We start from the raw sequence: 13,067 nt of genomic DNA on the forward strand, positions 1-13,067 counted from the left end.
ATTCCCAGCTCAAGGAGAAATGCCTATGCAAGCTCTCATAGAGCCAGCACACCAAAAATAGAATATAGCTGTGGCAGCAGAAGGTTCTTATAACCCGAGTAGGTACCTAGGGTCTTAGATGGGATCAACCTCAAGGTGGCTCACCCCTCCTGCCCCTCTCGCTGCGTGTGATACCTGCGTTAGCTCTAATTGAGCTACATCTCCGTGATCTGGCATTTACACCTCCAGCTCCAAATGGAGACACACCTTCAGTGTCTAGCAGGAGGTGCTCAGCAGCTCACAGGATTGGGCTCCAAGCTCTTTAGGCTCCTAAAGACACAGATAAGCACTTAGCCCTGGTCTACACTAGGAGTTTAGGGCGAATTTAGCAGTGTTAAATTGATATAAACCTGCACCCGTCCACACGATGAAGCCCTTTTTTTCGACTTAAAGGGCTCTTAAAATCGATTTCCTTACTCCACCCCCGGCAAGGGGATTAGCGCTGAAATCGGCCTTGCTGGATCGAATTTGGGGTACTGTGGACGCAATTAGATGGTATTGGCCTCTGGGAGCTATCCCAGAGTGCTCCACTGTGACCGCTCTGGACAGCACTTTCAACTCAGATGCACTGGCCAGGTAGACAGGAAAAGGCCCGCGAAGTTTTGAATTTCAATTTCCTGTTTGGCCAGCGTGGCAAGCTGCAGGTGACCATGCAGAGCTCATCAGCAGAGGTGACTGTGCAGAGCTCATCAGCAGAGATAGTCATGATCAGCATGATAGAGTCCCAGAATCGCAAAAGAGCTCCAACATGGACTGAACGGGAGGTACGGGATCTGATCGCTATATGGGAAGAGGAATCCATGCTATCAGAACTCCGTCTCAGTTTTCGAAATGCCAAAACATTTGTCAAAATCTCCCAGGGCATGAAGGACAGAGGCCATAACAGGGACCCGAAGCAGTGCCGCATGAAACTTAAGGAGCTGAGGCAAGCCTACCAGAAAACCAGAGAGGCAAACGGCCGCTCCGGGTCAGAGCCCAAAACATGCCGCATCTATGATGAGCTGCATGCCATTTTAGGGGGTTCAGCCACCACTACCCCAGCCGTGTTGTTTGACTACTTCAATGGAGATGGAGGCAACATGGAAGCAGATTTTGGGGACGAGGAAGATGATGATGATGAGGTTGTAGATAGCTCACAGCAAGCAAGCGGAGAAACCGGTATTCCCGACAGCCAGGAACTGTTTCTCACCCTGGACCTGGAGCCAGTACCCCCTGAACCCACCCAAGGCTGGCTCCCGGACCCGGCAGGCGGAGAAGGAACCTCCGGTGAGTGTACCTTTTAAAATACTATACATGGTTTAAAAGCAAGCATGTGTAATGATTAATTTTCCCTGGCATTCGCGGCTCTCCTGGATGTACTCCCAAAGCCTTTGCAAAAGGTTTCTGGGGAGGGCAGCCTTATTGCGTCCTCCATGGTAGGACACTTTACCACTCCAGGCCAGTAGCACGTACTCAGGAATCATTGTAGAACAAAGCATTACAGTGTATGTTTGCTGGCGTTCAAACAACATCCGTTCTTTATTTCTCTGTGTTATCCTCAGGAGAGTGATATCATTCATGGTCACCTGGTTGAAATAGGGTGTTTTTCTTCAGGGGACATTCAGAGGTGCCCGTTCCTGCTGGTCTGTTTGCCTGTGGCCGAACAGAAATGTTCCCCGCTGTTAGCCACGGGGAGAGAGGAGGGGCGAGGGGTTAGCCACGCGGTGGGGGGAGGCAAAATGCGACCTTGGAACGAAAGCACATGTGCTATGTATGTAATGTTAACAGCAAGGTTTACCATGAAAGAGTGTACCCATTGTTCCATAAAATGTGTCTTTTTGAATACCACTGTCCCTTTTTTTTTCTCCACCAGCTGCATGTGTTTCAAGGATCACAGGATCTTCTCCTTCCCAGAGGGTAGTGAAGATTAGAAAGAGAAAAAAACGCACTCATGATGAAATGTTCTCTGAGATCATGCTGTCTGCCCACACTGACAGAGCACAGACGAATGCGTGGAGGCAGACAATGTCAGAGTGCAGGAAAGCACAAAATGACCGGGAGGAGAGGTGGCGGGCTGAAGAGAGTAAGTGGTGGGCTGAAGACAGGGCTGAAGCTGAAAGGTGGCCGCAGCATGATGAGAGGAGGCAGGATTCAATGCTGAGGCTGCTGGAGGATCAAACCAATGTGCTCCAGTGTATGGTTGAGCTGCAGCAAAGGCAGCTGGAGCACAGACTGCCGCTACAGCCCTTGTGTAACCAACCGCCCTCCTCCCCAAGTTCCATAGCCTCTTCACCCAGACGCCCAAGAATGCGGTGGGGGGGCCTCTGGCCACCCAGCCACTCCACCACAGAGGATTGCCCAAAAAACAGAAGACTGGCATTCAATAAGTTTTAAAGTGCTGTGTGGCCTTGTCCTTCCCTCCTCCACCATCCCTCCCGGTGCTTCTCTCCTCCACCACCCCTCCTGGGCTACCTTGGCAGTTATCTCCCTATTTGTGTGATGAATTAATGAAGAATGCATGAATGTGAAGCAACAATGACTTTATTGCTTCTGCAAGCGGTGATCGAAGGGAGGAGGGGAGGGTGGTTAGCTTACAGGGAAGTAGAGTGAACCAAGGGGCGGGGGGTTTCATCAAGGAGAAACAAACAGAACTTTCACATTGTAGCCTGGCCAGTCATGAAACTGGTTTTCAAAGCTTCTCTGATGCGCACCACACCCTCCTGTGCTCTTCTAACCACCCTGGTGTTTGCCTGTGCGAAACCAGCAGCCAGGCGATTTGCCTCAACCTCCCACCCCGCCATAAACGTCTCCCCCTTACTTTCACAGATATAGTGGAGCACACAGCAAGCAGTAATAACAGTGGGAATATTGGTTTTGCTGAGGTCTAACCAAGTCAGTAAACTGCGCCAGCGTGCTTTAAACGTCCAAATGCACATTCTACCATCATTCTGCACTTGCTCAGCCTGTAGTTGAACAGCTTCCGACTACTGTCCAGGCTGCCTGTGTACGGCTTCATGAGCCATGGAATTAAGGGATAGGCTGGGTCCCCAAGGATAACTATAGGCATTTCAACATCCCCAACGGTTATTTTCTGGTCTGGGAATAAAGTCCCTTCCTGCAGCTTTTGAAACAGACCAGAGTTCCTGAAGATGCGAGCGTCATGTACCTTTCCCAGCCATCCCACGTTGATGTTGGTGAAACGTCCCTTGTGTTCCTCCAGTGCTTGCAGCACTATTGAAAAGTACCCCTTGCAGTTTATGTATTCGCCGGCTTGGTGCTCCGGTGCCAAGATAGGGATATGGGTTCCGTCTATGGCCCCACCACAGTTAGGGAATCCCATTGCAGCAAAGCCATCCACTATAACCTGCACATTTCCCAGGGTCACTACCCTTGATATCAGCAGATCTTTGATTCCATGGGCTACTTGCATCCCAGCAGCCCCCACAGTAGATTTGCCCACTCCAAATTGTTTCCCAACTGACCGGTAGCTGTCTGGCATTGCAAGCTTCCACAGGGCTATTGCCACTCGCTTCTCAACTGTGAGGGCTGCTCTCATCTTGGTATTCATGCGCTTCAGGGCAGGGGAAAGCAAGTCACAAAGTTCCATGAAAGTGCCCTTATGCATGCGAAAGTTTCGCAGCCACTGGGAATCGTCCCAGACCTGCAACACTGTGGGGTCCCACCAGTCTGTGCTTGTTTCCCGGGCCCAGAATCGGCATTCCACGGCATGAACCTGCCCCATTAGCACCATGATGCCCACATTGGCAGGGCCCATGCTTTGAGAGAAGTCTGTGTCCATGTCCTCATCACTCACGTCACTGCGCTGACGTCGCCTCCTCGCCGGGTATCGCTCTGCCAGGTTCTGGTGCTGCATAGGCTGGTGGATAATGCGTGTGGTGTTTAATGTGCTCCTAATTGCCAAAGTGATCTGAGTGGGCTCCATGCTTGCCATGGTATGGCGTCCGCAAAAAAAAAAGGCGCGGAACGATTGTCTGCCGTTGCTCTGACGGAGGGAGGGGTGACTGACGACATGGCTTACAGGGTTGGCTTACAGAGAATTAAAATCAACAAAGAGGGTGGCTTTACATCAAGGAGTATTTCAGGCAGGACTGGACGGAGGGAGGGAGGAGCAAATGAGTACAAAACAGTCTGGTCTATTTCTTGTTTTGATCCACTCCATCTATCTTTTACATCTTTGGCTGGCAGCAGATGGTGCAGAAGGACTGCAAGCCATCCACATCTCTTGGCTGCTCGGCAGAAGATGGTACAATAGGACTGCTAGCCATCCTCATCTCCTGCCTGCCCGGCAGAAGATGGTGCAGAAGGACTGCAAGCCATCCACATCTCCTGCCTGCTCGGCAGAAGATGGTGCAGAAGGACTGCAAGCCATCCACATCTCCTGCCTGCTCGGCAGAAGATGGTGCAGAAGGACTGCAAGCCATCTACATCTCCTGCCTGCTCGGCAGAAGATGGTGCAATAGGACTGCTAGGCATCCACATCTCCTGCCTGCTCACCATAAGATGGTACAATAGGACTGCCTGCAGGACTAAAGAGAATGACCTGGTTGAGTCACTCCTAATTTAGTCCCTGCACCCATATCTGCCCAGGCGCTCCTGACCGATCTTACCGAGGCAGCCAGGAGCACCTCGGACATGATGAGGATGGTTTTCAGGCCTATTGTACCGTCTGCTGCCACAAGGCAATGGGTTGCTGCTGCTGTGTAGCAATGCAGTACCACATCTGCCAGCACCCAGGAGACATACGGTGACAGTGAGCTGAGCGGGCTCCATGCTTGCCATGGTATGGCGTCTGCACAGGTAACTCATGAAAAAAGGCGCGAAACGATTGTCTGCCGTTGCTTTCACAGAGGGAGGGAGGGAAGGAGGGCCTGATGATTTGTACCCAGAACCACCCACGACAATGTTTTTTGCCCCATCAGGCATTGGGATCTCAACCCAGAATTCCAATGGGCAGCAGAGACTGCGGGAACTGTGGGATAGCTACCCACAGTGCAACACTCCGGAAGTTGACGCTAGCCTCGGTACTGTGGAATCACTCCACCAAGTTAATGCACTTAAAGCATTTTGTGTGGGGACACACACAAATAGACTATCTAAAAGCGATTTCTAAAAAACCAACTTCTATAAATTCGACCTAATTTCAGAGTGTAGACATACCCTTAATGGGGTTTTCAAAAGCATCTAGGTGCCTACCTCCTAAAAACCTTTAAAAATCAGTCCCCAGGTACCTAACATGACCAGAAGTTGACATGTGCTGGTAAGAATGGAAAGAGTTTTACTCTAACTGGATATGAATTTTGGTGTGATTTGAAGCTGAGGGATTTTATTTCTAAACTAATTTTTAAGGGCAGAGGTAAGAGAACCAAAAACGGAGTCTGCATGCCTTATTCTGTTGTATTTTACTATTTTAAGATATGGAGAGGTGAAGCCTAGAGGAATTTATGAATATTTATTAAAATATGTAACCAGGATATCTCCAGTGAGATGAATCATCTGATGGTATCCAGAGGTGACAGTCCCTTTAACAACATAATGGTCAGAATTCAGTAAAAATATGTATTTATTTCAATTGTATTGCTTGCTTACTCTGCCAATTCGGAATATATTTTCATTATTCACTGTTTCACATTGTTTATGAATGTCTAATTTTCCTAGCAGTCACAGTAATTGTCAAGCTAATTTAACATGTCCTGTATGCTAATTGCCTCAAAACATTAATTTTCAATGGTTTTGGAGACATAATATTATAAAGCAGTTATAGCTAAACATTCCAGATGGCATCTATTCCAGTCTGTAGTCATTGTTTTCTGTCTTACAAGGAGACATGCAATTATTAGGTAATAAGAAGAGAGTGATTATATTTTTAATTTAGTTTTTTTTAAATCCCAGATAAATTACCTGCTTATAGAATAACTTGAAAAGATTCTGCAGCAATGGTAATCAATTAAATAGTGGAACAACAACAAAAATTCTTGTTAGATATGAACAGGTAAAATTCACCTGCATAATCAAAGGGCCAGCAGAAGAGTTAACAAATATTTAAGTCCCCCTTAAACCTTGGTACTTAACTGGTGCATAGATGTGGTGCTGGTTCTCTGCACTGGGGAGACTTTCACTTGAAAAACCCTAAGTTAATGAAAATATAAAACTCAACTATGAAATAGTGAAATCAAAAATATAGATGGTTTGCTAGTGATGATTTAATTTCTCTCCACACCTTCCAGAGCTGGAACAATACTGTGCAGAAAGAATGTCATAAGAGCAAAGAATCTCTTTAAAGAAATAGAAGACATTGCCAATTTAGTCCAGCAGTTTGGGGACCAGTATACATAGCATACATAGCATACTCATGCTCAGTAAAGTAACCCCTTCATGCTCACTTAATTCAGGAGCAAATATAACATTCCCTTGCAATACCAGACACTTATTTCAACTGCCACCCTGGATAAATAACAAGTTGTGTGTGTCTGGAACAGCTCTTCCTAATGGTGTGGAGGAAGGGTCTATAAAAGGATGATAGAAGTATTTCAAAGAGAGTGAGAGGTTTGGAAAAACAGATAGACAGAGCTTAAGAGATATGGGAGAAGCCAGTCTAAAATTTCTCTTAGAATATGATTCATTTGTCTACAATAGCTATCTGTCTGTCTCTGTTTGTGAGGCTCACTACTGTGGCATTCATCCAAGAATCTCAAAGTGATAAACTTTCATTGAACACTGTACCAGATAGCTTAACTGTGGAAACTCTGAGCATGAGTGATGAATGCTGTGGAAAAATATGCTGTGATCATGTAATTAAAGGCAGTATCATAATGCATATGCACAAGGGAGGCAAATTAAGGTTGCAATTTTGTTATTAATCAGCTTTTGAGTGCTTGACTTTGCAACCTTAATGTTCTTTTGAAATAGGGAGCTTTTTTGGATGTCAGATTTATATAGCACCTTACTTTTCCCAGTGTGGAAAGGCAGCCTTTGGAATGTAACGACTCTGTTTAACGGCACACAGCAACACTAGATAATATTATAATACAGAAAGTTCAGACGAATACTGTGTTTACTTGAAACTACAGGGGAAATTTTGTTAGGCAGAATGTAATTACTGACATTGAAATTTGGCCAGGAAGCTATTTAAAATATTTATCATTCATTTAGTTCTGGAATAAATGTAGGTCAGGAAATGGCTAAATAAAAACCTTTTGGGAGGGGAACAGAATAAGAAGAGTAGAGTATGCACACCAGCATTTCTCCTATGCACCAAGGAAGGATTCACTAAGGACTTGATCCAGTGCTCACTGAAATCAATTAAAATCCTTCCAGTTCTAATGTCCACAATTCAAGAAGGATGCTGATAAATTGCAAAAAGAAAAGGAGTACTTGTGGCACTTTAGAGACTAACCAATTTATTTGAGCATAAGCTTTCGTGAGCTACAGCTCACTTCATCGGATGCATACCGTGGAAACTGCAGAAGACATTATATACACACAGAGACCATGAAACAAATACCTCCTCCCACCCCACTGTCCTGCTGGTAATAGCTTATCTAAAGTGATCATCAAGTTGGGCCATTTCCTGCACAAATCCAGGTTTTCTCACCCTCCGCCCCCCCCCCCCCCCCCCACAAATTCACTCTCCTGCTGGTAATAGCCCATCCAAAGTGACCACTCTCTTCACAATGTGTATGATAATCAAGGTGGGCCATTTCCTGCACAAATCCAGGTTCTCTCACTCCCTCACCCCCCTCCAAAAACCACACACACAAACTCACTCTCCTGCTGGTAATAGCTTATCCAAAGTGACCACTCTCCCTACAATGTGCATGATAATCAAGGTGGGCCATTTCCAGCACAAATCCAGGTTTTCTCACCCTCCGCCCCCCCCCCCCACACAAACTCACTCTCCTGCTGGTAATAGCCCATCCAAAGTGACCACTCTCTTCACAATGTGTATGATAATCAAGGTGGGCCATTTCCTGCACAAATCCAGGTTACCAGCAGGACAGTGGGGTGGGAGGAGGTATTGTTTCATGGTCTCTGTGTGTATATAATGTCTTCTGCAGTTTCCACGGTATGTATCCGATGAAGTGAGCTGTAGCTCACGAAAGCTCATGCTCAAATAAATTGGTTAGTCTCTAAAGTGCCACAAGTACTCCTTTTCTTTTTGCGAATACAGACTAACACGGCTGTTACTCTGAAACCTGTTGATAAATTGGAGTGGATTAAAAGAAGAGCAATGAGAATGATTAAAGGATTAGAAAACATGCCTTATAATGATAGACGCAAGGAGCTCAATCTATTTATCTTAACAAAGAGAATGTTAAGGAATGAGTTGATTAAAAGTACTAAAAGTACCCATGTGGGGAACAAATATTTAATAATGGGATCTTCAATGTAATAGAGAAAGGTGCAACATGATCCAAAGTCTGGAAGTTGAAGCTGGACAAATTCAGGCTGGAAAGAAGACATTTTTAACCACGAGGGTAAATAACCAGTGGAGCAATTTTCCAAGGGTTGTTGTGAATTCTCCATTGCTGGCAATTAAATCAAGATTGGATGTTTTCTAAAATATATATGCTCTAGGAAGTATTTTGAAGGGGAAGCTCTGTGGCCTGTTATACAGACTAGATGATCACAATGGTCCCTTCTGGCCTTGGGATTCATGAATCTAGGATCCTGTAGTAGACCCTTATTTTCTGTGAATTTTTTATTTTGAAGCATCCCACATATTATGATACATAATGTCTGTTGTAGAGAGTGTAAAACTGTTCTGTCACAGACTTGATTCTTAGTCTCACCCTCAGGTGTTTTCATATATTTTAATGCTTATTTGAAATTCTTGTAAATGACTGCATAGGTGATGGAGGGAGAGGGCCTCTGTCTGGAAGGCTGTTGTTGATACTGTAGAACAGACTTGTGGCCAGGTCCTCAGCTTGTGTGAATTGGTGTAGTTCCACTGGGTTCTGTGGAACTCGGTTGATTTCCCCCAGTTGAGGAAGTTACCTACAGTCTCTGGTGGATTATCTCCTCAAAGGTTTTTTCGTGTTTATCTAGTTTTTTGCCTTTCTGTAGTCTTATGCCTTCCTGTATTTTTACATGTTCTTTTGCTGTTGCTTGATATTTCTTTCATTATATTGAGCACTGCATTTCTCACTACTTTACTATTCTGAATTATACAGCATTTAAACTACAAAATTATGGTCCTTGCCCCAAAATGCTTACAATCTAAGTAATTTTAATTAAATTTAAATATGAAAGAAAAATGCTAAATGCCGATGTCCTAGGAGAAAGACATTTTTGCTTTGCTCATGGAAAGTTAAGAATAGGTTTTTTAATGGGCTGATTTGAGCTGAATTGAAAAAAAGATTCACATCCCAGAAATAGTCATTTAAATTTGAGTGCATCTAATTATGGTGTATTATTTGAGAAATGCTATATGATCAGGGCATAAATCAGCCACTAACTGACAAGAGTTAGAAAGGAACTTCCCATGGGGTGCAGAAGCAGCATAGCTAGCAGTTAAAATTTGGGTTGGCCCCAACTCATGATGGACGGGCAATCACATTAGCTGGAGTCACTGTTTCTTGAGATACCCCAGGAAGACAAGGACACCTGCAGACACATGCAGGCTCTGTCGTCCTCAGAGGGACAGTCACACTGGCCCCATGCGGAGCTGCCCCAGCATGGAGGATTTATTCAGTGATCAGTATGCCTATTCCGGCAGCCACATGCTCCAGGCAGGCACCGAGAGGCCCTATGGGGCAAGGGCAGAGATACAGGACCTCTTGCAGTGCAGTCTGTGAGATGCAGTGCCTGCTCCCCACCCAGCCCGTGCCACCCTCAGTGTGCTCCTGGTTTTCCAGCGCAAGGCAAAATGACTTTGCAGGTTTCCCAGCCCTACCCCAGCACGGATCCTCACAGCACCCAGCTGCCTGCACCCTGTGGTGCCTGGCTACACCTGGGCAGGAGCCACCACTCACCTGCCAGTGCCACGTAGGCTTGGAGGTAGCAGCACTGCTCACACTCTGGCTCAGGTCACAGCAGGAGCAGCCAGGCTCAGGCAGGGGCACGTAATGGTGTGGCTCCATGCACTGTGGAGTGGTTGGACTCAACACAGCAGCTCAGGAACTTCTGGGAATGTGGTAGCAGCTCTCAGTCCCCACAGCTGGCATGGCCCGGCAACCCCCCCAACTCCTGCTGACACATAGCAGGGGTGGGGCTGCATCAGTACAGGCACCTTGGAGCTCTGGGGCTTGCGCTCTGCACCAGTTCCTGCCCTAGTGCCCCTTCCTTCATATGCCACAAGCCCACAGGGCCTGGTGGGAGCCAAGTTCTCTTCCAGAGCCTCAGAGGGATGTCAGTGGAGGAAGTGGCTCCTCCCAGGAGGAATCAGTAACCACAATGGTGATAGCAGTACAGGTTCACCCAGGCTCAGATTTGGGAGGACCTGGGTGCTAATTGTGTGGGCTGTGGACCTACCTGTGGCTATGCCCCAGTGTGCAGGCTATTCCACAACTGTCCATTATACACCTTGTTGGGCCTTCCTATGAAACTACTTGTACTTATCACTATCAGAGACAGGACACTGGACTAGATGGACCTCTGGTTGGATCCATTATAGCAGTTACTGTGTTCTTAAATGGGAGCCACACAGCCAGGGAGCAAAGGGGAGGTGCCGGAGTTCCAAAGGCATTCTCCCACATTGGCTCTTGCCTCCTGTTAGGGGGCTTATTCCTTCACCCAACTTACTTCCCTGGTCCTTCTCGCATGAACAGAGAGCAACAATACCCAAAGTCCAAAGGTGCAAACAATTTGATGTTTATTGTTCACTGGGGTGAACTTCCAGCAAGCATGATTCCAGTTTCCTTCCTTAGTATCCTCCTTCCCAGCTCTGACACCACAGAGCCTTACACCTGTGTCCCTGTTCCCATTCCTGCCCTTAGCAAAACATGATTCCAATTTCCTTACCCCCATTCCCTGTTCCCATTTCCCCCTTTGGCAAAACATGATTGCAATTTCCTTACCCCCATTCCCTGTTCCCATCTCCCCCACCCACACACCCACCCCCACTCCCACCCACTCACTCCCTGATTGACTGCAGACTATATAGTAAAACTTGAGTTCGGCTTAGCTATACCTTAACCAATCATTTTCCTGAAATTTAAATAACCAATCCTAACATATTGTAACATGATTATGTAACCAATTATATCCCACCACCTTAATTAGTTTACACCCAGCAAAATTAATTATACAGCAGACAGAGATTATACAGACAAACAATAGCAAAGTGGGAACTATAATGACAAAACAATACAGAAGTGAGGATTTCACATCCCAGCTATTGATAAGTGAGTTCTTGCCAGACAGGATGTTATCAAACTAAGTTTCCTTTTACATTTTCTAGGTACTTCCCTTTCTCTGAAGGCGATAGGCACTATCAGGACAGGATTGTATTCCTAACAGCCCAATAGCACCTTATTTCAATGTGACTAGTTTGGAATGTGAGGAGGTGACCGTTCACTTCCCAGCTTATGGCTGCCTCTGCTGCTTAGCCAAAGGCTTTAGCCTAAGAACAGGGCCTCAGACTGTCACAGTAAGAGAAGGACCTTACACCGGCAGACAGTGATTTTGATTCTTTCTTTTATATGTATAACTAGCCAAGTGATAAGAATACACCTAAATTCTTCGAGTACAGGCCTTTACCAACAGGCCTGAATATCTATATCTAGAGCCTTCTAATCTACAAAGTTTGGAATTGGAATCACGTTATTTTGCAATGGGCAGCTCTCCCTCTAACCTGCTGTAGTGGGGTTATCTTTTCAGTCAACTGGCTTAGTGGTCAGCAGCTGCTGCCCCAGTCTCTCTTTGTCCAGTCCCCTGAACAGGGTTCAGCTGGGGTCAGCTTCCATGTCCATAAACCCCAGGTCTAGGTGTGGGGGAATCTGGGGTGGGTAGAGGGACCCAGGCCCTCCCACTCCACCAGGCCCTAGCCCATGGTCCTGAAAGTGTGACAGCTTGGGATGGCCTACGTTCAGCCCACCTCCTGCTAACCTTTCCAGGTCCACTTCCTAACCGCCTACTTTTGTACCAGATTTTATTGGAACATTGATCCATGAAACTGGCAACGCACATTTCAATTGTTGCTTTTGGGATGGATGCAATGTGACCATCATTACTGAAATTGACCCATAACCTGATGTTCATTAATATCTGTTCAATTCTACCACTAAGGTCTTGTCTAGACTAGAAAAGAGGTCGAGGTTAGATCAGAGTGTGCTAGCTAACATCAACCTAACCATGATGTTTTCCCTAGCGCAGCTCTGGGTTAGCACCTTTACCTCAGTTCAGCTAGTTGCTAGGGTACATTTGGATGAGCTAAATTGAAGAAAAGGGTCTCAACTAAAGGCTTAGTTAACACACCCTGACCTAACCTCAACAGCTTTTCTAGAGTTCATAAATCCAAGAGACTACAAGGCACTTGGGGCACCAAATAAAAAAGAGAACAAAGATATGCTCTTGATCAGTGTTAATGGGGAAACCAGAAGCTGTAGTCACAAATCCTTGTCACAAAGGGTTTGATCACAAGATTCTACATCATAAGAGCAAGGATGAAACACAGCCCTGAAAGCTTCCCCAGCCAAAATCAGTGCTAACAGATGTCTGTTAGTACTGAATGACTTCAGCAGATGGAGTCTGGTGAAGGGCTTAGAGCAGTCAAGTGTTGGAAGGAATGTTGGATTTATTCAGCAATCCAAAGAAAAACTCCAGTTGATACAGTCAGAAGCGTTTTCAGTATCTGCAGTATCGCTTGCCTCAGAGTACCTGCTGATATGTAAAAGTCTGTGACCACCAGGGAAGTGGAGTGCACAGATTTGTGTCTTTGTAGTGTCCTCACATTACATAATCATCTAATGACTCCAAGCACAAATGCTTTTTCCCTGAGACTTTCATTATACTTTGTTTTCCATAATGTTTGAAGGTATAGGTTCTCTCACACTAAGTTTTCTGAGGCACAGGTAGAACAATACCATGAT

The 13,067-nt window shown here is 45.9% G+C and overlaps 1 protein-coding gene across 1 annotated transcript in view; it reads left to right on the forward strand.

Moving 5' to 3' along the window:
- Window positions 1–13,067, forward strand: part of SLC35F3 (solute carrier family 35 member F3) — a 276,349-nt gene that overhangs the window by 97,956 nt on the left and 165,326 nt on the right. The gene's annotated exons all lie outside the window — the stretch shown is intronic.

This window comes from Eretmochelys imbricata, chromosome 3 (genome assembly GCF_965152235.1).
Source record: "Eretmochelys imbricata isolate rEreImb1 chromosome 3, rEreImb1.hap1, whole genome shotgun sequence".
Taxonomy (NCBI): Eukaryota; Metazoa; Chordata; order Testudines; family Cheloniidae; genus Eretmochelys; species Eretmochelys imbricata.